The sequence below is a fragment of the Heptranchias perlo genome, chromosome 11 (assembly GCF_035084215.1).
Source record: "Heptranchias perlo isolate sHepPer1 chromosome 11, sHepPer1.hap1, whole genome shotgun sequence".
NCBI classification, from domain to species: Eukaryota; Metazoa; Chordata; class Chondrichthyes; order Hexanchiformes; family Hexanchidae; genus Heptranchias; species Heptranchias perlo.
The window spans coordinates 38,381,129-38,395,537 of NC_090335.1; the positions used below are offsets into that span (position 1 = coordinate 38,381,129).

The 14,409-nt window shown below is 44.5% G+C and overlaps 1 protein-coding gene across 1 annotated transcript in view; it reads right to left on the bottom strand.

Moving 5' to 3' along the window:
• Nucleotides 1–14,409, bottom strand: part of LOC137326832 (neuromodulin-like) — a 169,276-nt gene that overhangs the window by 49,604 nt on the left and 105,263 nt on the right. The window lies entirely within an intron of this gene.

The following is a 14,409-nucleotide window of genomic DNA, read 5'->3' on the forward strand; positions in this document are numbered from 1 at the left end:
GCTACTGAAGTAATTTTAGAGGCATTGCTATATAACTCTATGTATAACGGTTTAAAAGGTAATAGATAAAGCAAACAAATGTACTTGCACCTTAGTTAGTACATACAGATTTTAATTAAAACTTTAACATTTTTATTCACTTGTTATGTCTGTAAGACACAGTGCTGGTGAATGATCTTAAATGTACTTTCATTATGGTATAGGGAGAAATGAGAGATTGGATTTGGTAGGGGGCAACATGGCTGGTGGAAGCCACCTCTCACTTCTGGAGGTGAAACCAGCATTGCTTTTCCACCAGAAGTGCCTATCTACAGATTTGCTTTCAAAGGGACCTCTGTACTACAATTGACACATTGGGAACATTTCCTAGATTGTGGCCCGAGAAATATAAACTAAAAACTTGTTAGTTCCTTCGAGCGGTCTCATTGTTCATTCATAATACATTAGTGTGTCAGCATCATGCCTACATTCTCAGCAGCTTTTATAGCGCAGGAGGCCCAAGGCAAATCGTTTATAATTAAGGAAATAAAGATCGGTTAATTCTTAATTATCTTCTATTGAATCAATCAGTGTCAACGTATGAGTCAAAAAAATACATTCCTTTTAAACAATAATAGCTGCATTTGTGCATTGTCTTCACAAATTCAGCATAGGTTAAGTGACAGACTTGACCTTTGTTCTTTTCTTTCTATCAGTCTTGTCGCTTGTCTTTAATTTAGCAAATTGGTGTCCACAAATTCTACCTTTGCTATTCAATTGTCTTTTGACAACAGAAGCCACGACCGGCAATGATGGAGCGATGAAAATCAGGGAGGCACAAGAGGCCAGAATTAGTGGAGTGCAGAGGTCTCGGAAAGTTGTTAGGCTGGAGGATGTTACCGAGATAGGGAGGGGCGAGGCCATGGAGGGATTTGAAAACATGAATGATAATTTTAAAATCGAGGCGTTGCCAGACCCGGGAGCCAGTGTTGGTCAGCAAGCAATTGGGTGATAGGTGATCAGGACTTGCACTGATGTTGAATCTGCTGACAAATCGGGGAGGAACTCCAAGCCTTTGTGTGTTAGATCCTACAGACGATGGTGAGTTTTATTTAATAATTAAAGATTTTATTTGTTTTTTCAGATAATACTTCAAAGGGGCAGGAAGTATATTTCACCTAAGCATATTATAGTTATTCGGTTCGCCTCATGTCACCTTGTGTGGAGGTGGAGTCGTGGATTATCAGGTTCAGTGTTATTAGGATAAGTAGCCCAGTGTTGCCCCTTTTGTTATTTTTACATCCAAGGAAGTATGGGTTAAAAGTTCCGCTGCATTAACTTTCTGCTATTACATAATTTTTACTTTTAATAAACCTGATTAGTAGTTTATAGCCCAAGTCACACTGTGGAAAGTGTTATTCTTCCACTACCTGAAGACAAGAGAAACATGAAAGGGCTTGTGTCAACTCAATGAGCTAATTACAGTAACAAGACTTTCTGTTATGACTCTTGGCAATGCTACAAAACCAGATACTGTACAGATACGGTTACATTACGGCTTGCAGGAGTGCTTCCTGGTGCAGAACATGAGAGAAATAACTTGTAGAGTCCTAAAATCATTTTAATTTTGATGCTATTACATGCAGACTTAAATGATCAAGGATGCAATGTTTCTTTTTAATAAGATCATTTTCTGCATCTGAAAATCTACATGCCAAAAATAACTATTATAGCAATCATTGTGACTATTTTTGACAAGTTTAAACAAAGTGATTTTCATATGCAGAATAAATTCTTATTATTTAAAAACTAAAATTAATTTTAGTGAGTTCCCCTGATGGGTAAATGTTCTGCTGGGTGTGGCATTGAGTCATGCACCCATAAAGGTCCCAGGTTTGCCCAACAGTATGTGTTGAGTTAACTGATCTAAGCTGGGGCATTGGTGGAATCAATGCAATTGGGCTGAAAGGGAAAATGAAATCAGTCAGACTGCCCACTTCTGATTATTATCCAATGAAAACTAGGGGAAGTATGCATGTGTGGGCATTCATTGAAGATAGGATCCGACGGCTGTGATTTCTAACCCCCTTCCCCCCTCTCTGCTAGTAATTCAGGCTGGCAACAGTCACTGTCAAAGCTCACAAATGAAGAATGCCCATTTGAGTGAGAGAATTTCATCAACAAAAACACCTTGCATTTATATAGTGCCTCTAACGTAAAAACAAAAGTCCCATGGCACGTCACAGAGGCATGAAGAAAAATGGACACCAACTCACTAAGTAAAGATGAAGTAGGGTAACCAAATTTTGGTCAAAGAGGTGGGTTTTAAAGGGGGTCATAAAGGAGGAGAGGAAAGTGGAGAGGCAGAATAATTCAGGAAGAGAATTCCAGAGCGTGGGGTCTAGATGACAGAAAGCCACCATTGGTAGGGTGAAGGCAGGGGAAGACAAGAGGCTGGAATCAGAAGAATGGAGAGTACAGGAGGGCGTTGTAAAGCTAGAGATATTGAGGGGTAAGACTATAAAGGGAACTAATCACAATGGTGAGAATTTTAAAGTTGGAGGCATTGGGGAACTGGGAGCCAATGTAGGGGTGATGGGCAAGTGGGCCTTCGTATGGGATAGGATAAGGGGAGCAGAATTTTGATGAGTTAAAGTTTACAGAAGGTGGAGGCAGTGAGGTTAACCAGGAGAGCATTGGAGTAATCGAGTCTGGAGATGATGAAGGCATAAATCAAGGTTTCAGTGGCAGCTAAGCTGAGGTATGGGAGGAGGCGAGCAATGTTACGGAGATGGAAATAGGCGGTCTTAATGATGGAGAGAACATGGAGTTAGTAACTCAGCTCGGTTCGAACTGTGGTTGCAAACAGTCTAGCCCAGCCTGAGACAGTGATCAGGGAGGGGATGGAATTGGTAGCAAAAGTATACAGTTTGTTCCCAGGGCCAAAGACAATGGCTTCCCAATATTTAGCTGGAGGCAATTGCAGCTCTTTCAAGACTGGATGTCGCACAGTCTCACAATGCAGAGGTAGTGGAGGGGTCATAAGAGGTATTTCAACAGAGAGCTGGGTGACATTACTGTACATGTGGAAGCTGACCCCATATCTGTGCAGGATGTCGCCAAATAGGCAACATGTAGATGAAGAAGAGAAGGAACAAGGATGTACCCTTGGGAGACTCCCCAGATGACAATGCAGGGGTGGGAAGAGAAGCCATTGCAAGAGATGTTCTGGTTATGATTGGTTAGGTTCAGTGGAACCAAGTGAGGGTAGAGCCACCAAGCTAGAGAACAGAGGAAAGATTAATGGAGAACATCAGGGCAAAGAGTTCGAGAAAGGCAAGGAATGATAATGTACTGCAGTCACAAAGAATGGCATTCATGACTTTGGTTAGGGTTGTTTTGTTGTCGTTGGAGGGATGGAAACTTGAATAAAGGGATTTGAACATGATGTTGCGGGAAAGACAGGCACAAATCTGAGAGGCAACAATACGTACAAGAACCTTGGCGAGGAAAGGGAGATTGGAACTGAAATGGTAATCGGTGAGGATGGAGGCATCCAGGGTAGGTTTTTTGAAGAGTGGGTGATTATAACTATTTTGAAAGTGAAATGGACCATGCTGGAGGAGAGGGAACCATTTATAATGTGAGCTAACATGGGGGACAGGAATGGAAGTTGGGTGACTAGAAATTAATGGGAATGGGATCGAAAGAGCAGAAGGTACATTTCTTGGATGAGATGAGCCTGGAGTGAGGGAGAAAGCAGGTACAGATGGGGGTTCAGGGCTATGGTAATAGGAGACTGAGGGAGATTTGACTTGATGGAGAAGGGGAAGCAACAGAGGATGATTTCTATCTTGGTGACAAAGAACCTATGAGGTCCTTGCACTTTTTGTTAGAGATGAGTGGTTTAAGTAAGCATTGTTAGAAGAGAAAAGGAGCCTTGGCTTAACTTTGCCCTCCAGCATGATCCTAGGGTAATGGGCAGTTTTGGCAGAGGACAGCGAGACCTGGTAGAGCTTGATATGGTGGTAGGAAGTTAAGCCAAATGTAAGTTTGTGTTAAGCCTGTACTAAACTGTTACTATAATTATACACCTTAATTCTCTCCAAAATTAGATCCACCTCCTTTAAGGTTATTATGTAGTGTCAGCTATGGCTCAGTGGTAGCACTCTCACCTCTGAGTCAGAAGGTTGTGGGTTCAAATCCCACTGCAGAGACTTGAGCATAAAATCCAGGCTGATTTTCCCAGTGTAGTACTGAGCGCTGCACTGTCTGAGGTGCTGTCTTACTGATGAGATGTTAAACTGTGCTGCCTAAGACTGAGTCTGCCAATAACAGGCCAACATTTTGTTGATTTTATGCTGTGAGCTTATCTTCTAGGGTGCATGTTTGAGATAACAATTTCAGAATTGAAAGGCATTGACTTAGAGCAATGTTATTGTCATTGGTTGTACTGCCTAGCTAATCCATATTCTATGCAGTTATTCCCAAATAAATTTATTAAACCACAAGATTAAAGCAAAGTCAGAATGAGTCTTCCTACATATTAATTTTGAAGAATTTTCTTTGTGGCATGATAAGAAATATTTTTAAGATACTGTGATTCAAAATGGATTGGACAAAATGTGGACTTATTTAAACAAGCATAAGGTAACATCGAGTGGTTTGATATTTTCTATTTCATTTTTTAGGAAATTTGAAGTAGCTACTTTATTTTCTGGCAATTTCTGCTGGTCAAATGAATGATGTCAGATGTGGTGCTTGTTCTTTCTCTACTCCCTTGCCAATTTTCTCCAACAAATGTCTTCCCTCCCCTCCTTTCCTAGATCCTTTTGCCAGAATACAGTTCCATAAGCATCAAGCATCCTCTGGGACTTTGCCCAAGTAACCATTATACATGTGTGCTCTTTGATAATAAGTGATGGCAAGCTATTTTACCACAGAGCACCACAGTCAAGCCCAACCGTGTACTTATCTGATAGACACACACCTGCACTTCCACCATTGGTCGCTGGATATAACCTGTGGCTCTGAAGATAACTTTAGACTTCTAATGCACCCTTGGCTGCGATCAACTAATTCAGACTGGGAATGAAATCTGGAACCTTCCTGAGCTTTATGGATCAGCTACCCATTGACAAATTTGCCGAACCATCATAGGGGATGCTTGTTCAGTGGCAGTAATATTCTTTTCATTAACATTGGTGTTAATCTTATTGGCTGTAGTCCTTTGAAGGCTGCTGTAACTCTCTGGCCTTGAAATTCAAATGGCTGAATACTTCTGTTAAAATAGCAAACAAAAGAATTTCATTTGAATGAATTACGTGTTTGCTTGCTATGATTCACACCACATCATTTCAAGGCCTCTACGTCATCCAAAAATAACAGAATAAATTTTTTCTGTTTCTTTAGCTGGTTCTAGAAATAATGACATGCTGTATCTCTTGAAAAGGTGTGTCTGATTTACAAGCCCAGATTGTGCATTGTCTCATGGGAAATACACTTATTTTTCACAAACTGATAGGGCCCCGATATTTATGGGGAGCCAGGGAGGCAGCGGGGGCGTGTCAGCGGCCGTGAAACTCAGAAATACTAGGAAGGTGGAGGTCCTGCTGAATTTAACGATGGGACCGCATTAGAATTTCTTCATTCTGTTTCCCGCCTTCCCGATTGAGAGGCTGGCCGGCTTCCAGACGGGAAAGCCTGCAGTTGAAGACAACAGCCAGGGACTGCTGGAGAAGGTCCCCGGCAATCGACAAGATCAGGGGTTGGTGGGGTCCGGAAAGCAGCAACGAGGATGGGGCGAGGGGGGGAAAGAGATCACGGAGAGGTCGAGAAATCGCGGCGGGGGGGGGGGGGGGGGGGGGGGCTGTGGTCGAGATTGCTGGGTGGGGTCGGCCGATCCTGGGGGTGGGGGGAGAGGTTGCGGCAGAGAATTTGCTTGAGGGGCCAAGGAGAAGCCCTCCCGCTCATCCTGGCCCGCAAGCAGTGCTGGAGAAACACTGCTGGATTCGGCAATTCTCGCTAGCCTTTAGTTGTCGGGTTTCCCAAGCACTGGGAAACCCGGCCCGTAGCTGTTAAATTCAAATGGCTGCCAAAATCTGAGGAATGCAGCCGCATTTAAATATTAAAATCACTGAACCGCCTCTCCAGAGCAGGTGACTCGGCAGCCGCTAAACCCGCTGCGGTAAAACTGGAAGTAGGCATGTTCACAGCGGGTTTCACATTCTTAACAATTTAAACCTCCTCACCCCCTGCCCATTGTGGGGAGCAGGGGGTTAAAATTCCCCCAATGGTATCAGTTCCCAAACAATTAAAAAGAAACAAGACATTTTGGTACAAAAGTTGAGATTATTTTCACTATCTCTGCGTTAGGTAGGATGAATGTAGCAGAGTGACTGTTGAGGCATCTTTCAGGGATGTGCTGGTCTATTTGGTATCTCAAAGTCCAAATGTCCCTTTGTTTTCTCTTTAGATTAAAATCTATTAATTTTGAAGTGTAAAGTAGTTAGAATTAATAAGAATGATCTCGGGATCATGCTCCAGGCAACTCTAGAAACGCACCACTATTTTTTTGACTTAAATATTTGAATTTTCCCCATTCAACTTTCATGTACTTATGTTTTTTTTTCCTTCATTACAAGTGAAGGAATGTTCTGTATAACTATCACTTAAGTTACAAAGACCATACAATTACTTGTTTTCACATGTCGAGACTATTCTTGAGTTGTCAGCTGTTTTGATGTTCCATCAGCCTTTGCTAGTTCTCTAGGTTAGCATGTATGCTAGCAAGGATTCAAACTCATCATATTAATTGTCTAATAATCAGCTAATGTCTTCCTCAGTGGAAGCAAATAGAGCTTTTGGGGGTCTCTCCAAGATGACACATCTGGTTATGGAAGTCCGGAACCAAGTCAATCGACTGTGGTAGACTCAATAATCCAATACTTAAACCAGCAGGTCCATAGCATTCCAGGGCATTGCTTATTACTGACCAGCCAGCCCAGGATACTAATGGATCCTGGAGGGGTCGGCTTGTCATGGAACGCTGGGACTCTTCCCACCGGGCAGCAGAGAACCCTGCAAGTCAATGCCTTAATAGATAGGATGATCCAAACTAGACAAGCAGTGGGAAGAGCTCTGTACTGGTAAGCTGCATGATTTGAATTAACTAAACTTCAGCAGTATCTCTGCATATGCTTTGAGGTCCGTTAGCTTTGCCTTTGCCAACCTGCATGAATGTTCTCTTCACTTATTAAGAAGGATGAGTTCCTTGGGGAGATGATGTGCACTCCATATCGAGCGAATAGAAACCTTACATGTGTAGATTTCTCAGTAGCTTGATTTGGAGACAGAAACATGGTGATGGGTTTACCCTGTGTCAGTGGATGACTTAAAAAATAAACGCCAAAAATTAAATAAATGTGAAAATTTGTGTTCTTCCCATGTAATGACTTAAATGATGTCAGTTTTTTTTAAATTTTTTTAAGTGAATTAATATATAACGAACTTTCAAGGCAGGGAGAAACATACGACCATTGAGAAGAAAATTCAGTTAACAGGTTTATGAAATCATCTTGAATTCACTGTTAAAAGTTACAAAGAAACTCATTTCCAAAAAAGTAAGAGATGTGAATATATGAATGTTAAGTCAAAACTAACTTTGGCATTACAAAACAGAATTAGGTTTGTCAATCATTGTAGAATTTTTTTTTAAAAAAAGCAAACCTGAGCACAAATTGAATATGTCAAGAAATGAAGTTTCAATAAGAGTCCTATATTTTAGACCCAATACTTTGATATTTGCATTATCCGAAGACTCTTCTTGTTGATAAAGGTGGGACTGAGGGAAAGTAAGAAGCTAAGGATACATGCTGCAGTACCTACAAACTTCTCTATCCAGTTTCATGATGTGGAGATGCCGGTGATGGACTGGGGTTAACAATTGTAAACAATTTTACAACACCAAGTTATAGTCCAACGATTTTATTTTTAATCCCACAAGCTTTCGGGGGCTTTCCCCTTCCTCAGGCCCCCGAAAGCTTGTGGGATTAAAAATAAAATCGTTGGACTATAACTTGGTGTTGTAAAATTGTTTACAGTTTCATGATGTCACATGTGAGCACAGAACGTTGTCAAAGTGACTGGCAAAATAACCCTATTTTTATATTGTTGTCTCATAACTTCACACCTCTGTCCTCTACAGATTTGATTGTGATGCAGAAATTATGGGGCCAATTTTAACCCCCAAGAACGTGTGGGCTGGGGGCAGGTGGGTAGTAAAAATAGTTGATTTCTTCATCGAGACCGCATCCTGGCACCAATGTGCCCACTTCTGGGTTTATCCTAGGTGTTTTGGGATGCGCGCAGACAACAGAAACCCAGAAGTCCCATCCCCACTTAAAGCCATGGGGACCAAATTCGCACCCCAATATGCCAACATTTTCATGCACAAGTTCGAGCACGACTTCTTCACTGCACAGGACCTCCAACCAACGCTATACACCAGATACATTGATGACATTTTCTTCCTATGGACCCATGGCGAAGAATCACTGAAAAGACTACATGATAACATCAACAAGTTCCATCCCACCATCAAACTCACCATGGACTGCTCCTCAGAATCGGTTTCTTTCTTGGACACACAAATCTCCATCAAAGACAGGCACCTCAGCACCTCACTCTACAGCAAGCCCACGGACAACCTCACGATGCTCCACTTTTCCAGCTTCCACTCTAACCACATCAAAGAGGCCATCCCCTATGGACAGGCCCTGCGAATACACAGGATCTGCACAGACGAGGAGGAACGCGATGGACACCTACAGACGCTGAAAGACGCCCTCGTAAGAACGGGATATGACGCTCGACTTGTCGATCGACAGTTCCGACGGGCCACAGCGAAGAATCGCATAGACCTCCTCAGAAGACAAACACAGGACGCAACCAACAGAGTACCCTTCGTCGTCCAGTACTTCCCCGGAGCGGAGAAACTACGCCATGTTCTCCACAGCCTTCAACATGTCATCGATGATGACGAAACCTCGCTAAGGCCATCCCCACGCCTCCACTACTCGCCTTCAAACAGCCACCCAACCTCAAACAGATCATTGTTCGCAGCAAATTACCCAGCTTTTAGGAGAACAGCGTCCACGACACCACACAACCCTGCCATGGCAACCTCTGCTAGACATGCCAGATCATCGACACAGATACCACCATCACACGAGAGGACACCACCCACCAGGTACATGGTTCATACTCCTGTGACTCGGCCAACGTTGTCTACCTCATACGTTGCAGGAAAGGATGCCCCGGAGCATGGTACATTGGCGAGACCATGCAGACACTGCGACAACGGATGAACGGACACCGCATAACAATCACCAGACAGGAGGGTTCCCTCCCAGTCGGGGAACACTTTAGCAGTCAAGGACATTCAGCCACCGATCTTCGGGTAAGCTTTCTCCAAGGCGGCCTTCGAGACACACGACAATGCAAAATCGTCGAGCAGAAATTGATAGCCAAGTTCCGCACCCATGAGGACGGCCTCAACCGGGATCTTGGGTTCATGTCACGCTACACGTAACCCCACCAGCAGGGAAAAAAAAAGTTATCTGTTTTTAATACAACTGGACATTCTCTCTCTCTCTCTGCCTTTCGGGTCTCTTTCTCCCTCTGGCTTTGTAATCTGACCCATTGTGTATTCAGAACTGTTTTCCATGGCTGACCTGTCTGAACACCAACGACACCTTTGATTGGTGTGAGCGTGTCCCAGCCTAATATAAGATATGCGATTTGAGAACCTTTCACTCACTCACTCACCTGACGAAGGAGATAATCTCCGAAAGCTTGTCATTTTTAAATAAAATTGTTGGACTGGTGTTGTAAGATTCCTTACATTTGTCCACCCCAGTCCATCACCAGCATCTCCACATCATCACTTAAAGCCAGCAGGCCGATAGTTAAAGGGGCAATGTAGGTCATTTAAACACTTGGGGTACTTAACTTTTTGTGGATTCTGCAACAAAAAACTGATTTAACTTCTCCTGAATGTGTCTCCCATGGCTTCTGAAACACGCCATTGAAATGGAGGCGAGATGCAGCCGAAGCTCAATTGGCCTTTCAACCAGTGATTGACACATCTCAATAAAAGGTGAGGCATTGCAGCTGGGCACTCAGTTTTCTCGGGCAAAGGTTTGGCTGGGAGTTCTTTGTGTTTAGACTGAGATTTCATTGCTGAGACTGAATTCTTGTGTTCACACAAATTTACCAACATTTTGGAGCCTCTCAAATTGACATCATCAGGATGGGGGTGCAATGGATGTATTCCACAGTACATCTGAGGAGGAGGAACATCACCTCCATGGCAGCACGGCGTACAGTTCTGGGAGCGGCAGGTACACAAGACAGAGGTGCACAACAAGGACCTGGCAAACAGCAGAGAGGGGACCAACAGAGGGACCGAGATCACAAGAGGCACTACCCACATGGGTGGGTGTACAGATAGAGGCTGAGCTTCCTGCACCTCTCTGAGCAGCATTGCCTATGCAGGCTGAGATTGAGTTGGCAGTTGATCGCAGACATCTGCAGCCTCCTTCAGGAAGAGCTGCTCCTGGCTGGAACTGGTGGCTACGCATTGCCTGTCACAGTTAAAATCACAACTGCCCTCAATTTTTTTTGCCTCCGGATCCTGATGGTGACATCTTCAGGGTGTGACAGTCATCTGCACATAGGTGAATGAGGCAGGTGATAGATGGCTTGTTTGCCAGGGCATCCGACTACATGAACTTCCCCTGCAACAACATCAGCCAGAATGAGAGAGTGGGTTTCAAACTCTCTGGCTGGCTTCCCACAGATGCAGGGCGCAATTGATTGCACACACGTAGCAATCCGAGGACCTCCACATGAGCCAGGACTGTTCATAAACAGAAAGGGGTATCACTCCATCAATGCACAGCTGGTGTGTGGCCACCGGAGGAGGTTTTTGCATGTGTGCGCCAGATTCCCTGGCAGCTGCCATGATTCATTTATTTTGCACGAATCCAACATTCCGGATCTCTTCCACACAAAAGACAGACTTAAGGGCTGGCTCCTTGGAGAAAAGGGATACCCCCTGCAGACGTGGCTCATGACACCTGTGGGAAACCCCACCAACAAAGCACAACAGCGATACAACCAGAGCCACATCACCATTGTCATTGAACAAGCCATAGGAATGTTGAAGATGCACTTCAGGTGCCTGGAAAGATCTGGAGGACCCCTTCAGTACTCACCAGTGAGGGTGTCCACAATGATCATCATGTGCTGCGTCCTGCACAAAATAGCACAGCAGAGAGGGTTACAGGTAGAGGAGGTCGAATGCACTCATCAACCATCCTCTGCTGGTGCCAACATTGAAGAGGAGGGGGACAAGGATGAGGAGGATGAGGATCACGAGAAGGAGGAAAATGAAGACAGGGAACCCATTGCCAGAGCAGCCGCGCACATTGCAGCCCAGGATGCCAGGGAGGCACTCATCTCTAACAGGTTCTCATAATGAGATGTGCAATGTGAATCACGCATACACCCAATGCACACCCGCCCAATGGGTGTCGTCATGTCTTGGCATTCATGATGAAGCAAATGAAAGGTTGACTTCACAGGCGGGCGCAATAAATGCCAAGACGCGGTACTGGTGATAATGATTACATTTAATGTAGTATAACAAAAAAATATATAAATAAACATGACATTTCATCAAACACTCTTGTGCATACGATGGGTGAACGACAATTGCTCAATTGCTCCTATATGGTGTATCCCCTATGGCTTCAGCAGAGGTCGTGGCAGGTTGCTCAAATACCTGCCCTGACTGCTGAGCTGCTCTCTGCCTACGACCTCTGAGTTTTGGAACCTAGAGGGCCCCGCCAAAGACTGCTCCACTTGCACCTGTGCAGGGACAGAGTCGGCCATCAGGAGAGGAGGCAGCATTGTGGGTATTGGTTGAGTGGGGGGGGCAACGGGTGAGACGTGGAAGTGCTTTGAGTGGAGTCCCCAATTCCATGTTCTCTTTTGCCATCATCCCTCTTCCGGGCCAGCGCTAGACAGCTGGTTGGTGAACAGATGTGCCATTTGAGAGTCATGCTTGATGTTCAATGGAGGCTGCCACTCTCACCATTGCAGACATTTTTGCACTTACCTGCGCCACCAATCCACTAGCGATGGAGATGGACTCCTCCATCCTCTCTGCTATTGCGGAGAGTGTGCGTGGCACATTTTCCAGTATCTTGCAAAGGTGCAAATGTACCTCTATCATTCTCCTTCTCAACGATGACCCCCGGGGTTCAGCATCTGTGTTCAGCTGAGCAGAGCTTGGAGAGGAGTGCGCCCCCTGATGCAGACTCTCCACAGCCACCCCTGCCATCAGTGTCTGCTCGTGCACATTTGGAGTGTTGAATCACCAGGTGACATCCCAACTATCTGTCTAACATGACCCACCAAAGTGCCAGTATCTGTGTTGGTGCATGGCTGTATGTCCTGTGATGGTGCACCCTCAGAAGGAATGAGCTCCTCTGAGGATTTGATGTCTTCCATTTCCCCTGATTGTTCTTGAAGTTGTGAAGGCCCTGGAAGACAACAGAAAGTGATATGAATTATTCATCGGAAAAGTGACAATCTTTCAATGACCACACTGAGGTCTGGAACAGTTCACTCATTGGTAAATTCTATCCATCATGTGTGTGAAAGATGTTAAAGTTCTAACACCAACCATCTGCGTGTTCCCAGTCTCTCCATCTCCGATGGATAGTGATGCAACTGTCCCACTTATTTCCATGGCCTCCTCCTCCACATCTATCAGCTCCATTATATTTGGTGGACCACCTCCAGTTTTGTGCTCCATTCTCCTACAAGGGGAGAAAGAACAGACCTGTGAGTGACTGAAGGTGATGTTTTCACCCTAAGAAAGCTGAGGGTGACAATGAAACAGATGCATCAGAGGGTGACTATCAGATGGATACATCACATTGCATCAGGATTGGAGTGAGTGGCAGTGGTGGGTAAATAAATGGGGAGTTGAGGAAGTACATAGAAAGTGAAGGATAGTTGATGCTGAAACTTAATTGGTTATGAGGAGTTATGTGATGGAATAAGTGTGCCAACACAGAATGAGAGGGTTAGGGGGTGTAGCACAACAGGTGAATCAGCAAATGTACTCACTTGTCCTGACCTGGTTAGGTCATTAAAATGCTTCCTGCACTGCAGCCATGACCTGGGAAACGTGCTCCTGCTGCTGATCTTTCCTGCCACCTCCAGCCATGCCTTCTTGGTGGCAGAAGCAGGTTTCTTTGTCCTGTCACCCGGGTATAACACCTCCCTCCTGCTTCTCACAGCACCCAGTAGTATCTCAAGGGATGTGTCCAAGAACTTGAGTGCTGCCTTTCCTCTATGTCCTTCCATTTCGCTTCTTCCTCCTTTTTCCTTCAAAATCCATTTTTGCATTGGCCCTTAAAAAGTGGGCTTTAAATTGTGTCATGTGAGTGTACAGTACACCCACTGTGCAGCTTGGAGATGCCAAACCCGGAAGTAAAATTAAGTCCTTTCCATTGAGTTGTGATCGCATAATCTGACGTGGTCAAATTAGTTCCCATGCAATTATCTACCGCACCCCCCCCCCCCCACCCCACTGATTTCCCGCCTCCATGCTAAAATCATGCTCCATCTTCTTCCCTGAACCATGAACTTCTTTTGGAATTATACAGAGTTTAATATTAAATAAGGTCATTTGGATCAGTTTTTAACTTGGAGGAAGTTTTGGTAAGGATTTGTTTGAGGATATGTACCCTTTTCTCCCCATAGTTCACTCCTGTTACTAGCCTCTCCCAGGCTGGGTACCTTCTGGGCCCAAGAGTATCATAAGAGCAGTTAAACAAAGGCTCCCAAACCAATTTGTTCCCTCTGCCTTCTTCCTGAATAGGGCAATGCCTGGCTTTCATTTAGCACATTCCCACGGCAAGCAAGCTGACATCAGGTACTTGGAGGAAAGAGAGCTTGAACAGGTATCCCACTGCTTTACGGCACTGTGAGTTGGAGCTCTACAATGATGTGCCATCAAGCTTTGTTAATTTTCAAACAGCTTCATTGAGTCTCCATTAGCTGATTAATCAGCTGATTATTGTGGCAGGAAATGCATTGCAAGGAACTGGGAAAAGCCATAAGTACTGTCAGTTAATGATAGCCTATATTGTTCTATATTCCATCTCTGGAGTCAATCCAGATCTTGTAGGTTGCAGATAAAAGTGGAACCTCCCCATGAAACACAACAGTTGGCAGTTAGTCAGCAGCTCACAGTGCACAGCCTGTAAAGGTACTCCCGAACATTAGATTTATTAACACATTGATCCGGCAGTATCATCTTTCTCTCTTGAACTGCAGCAGAAAACATTA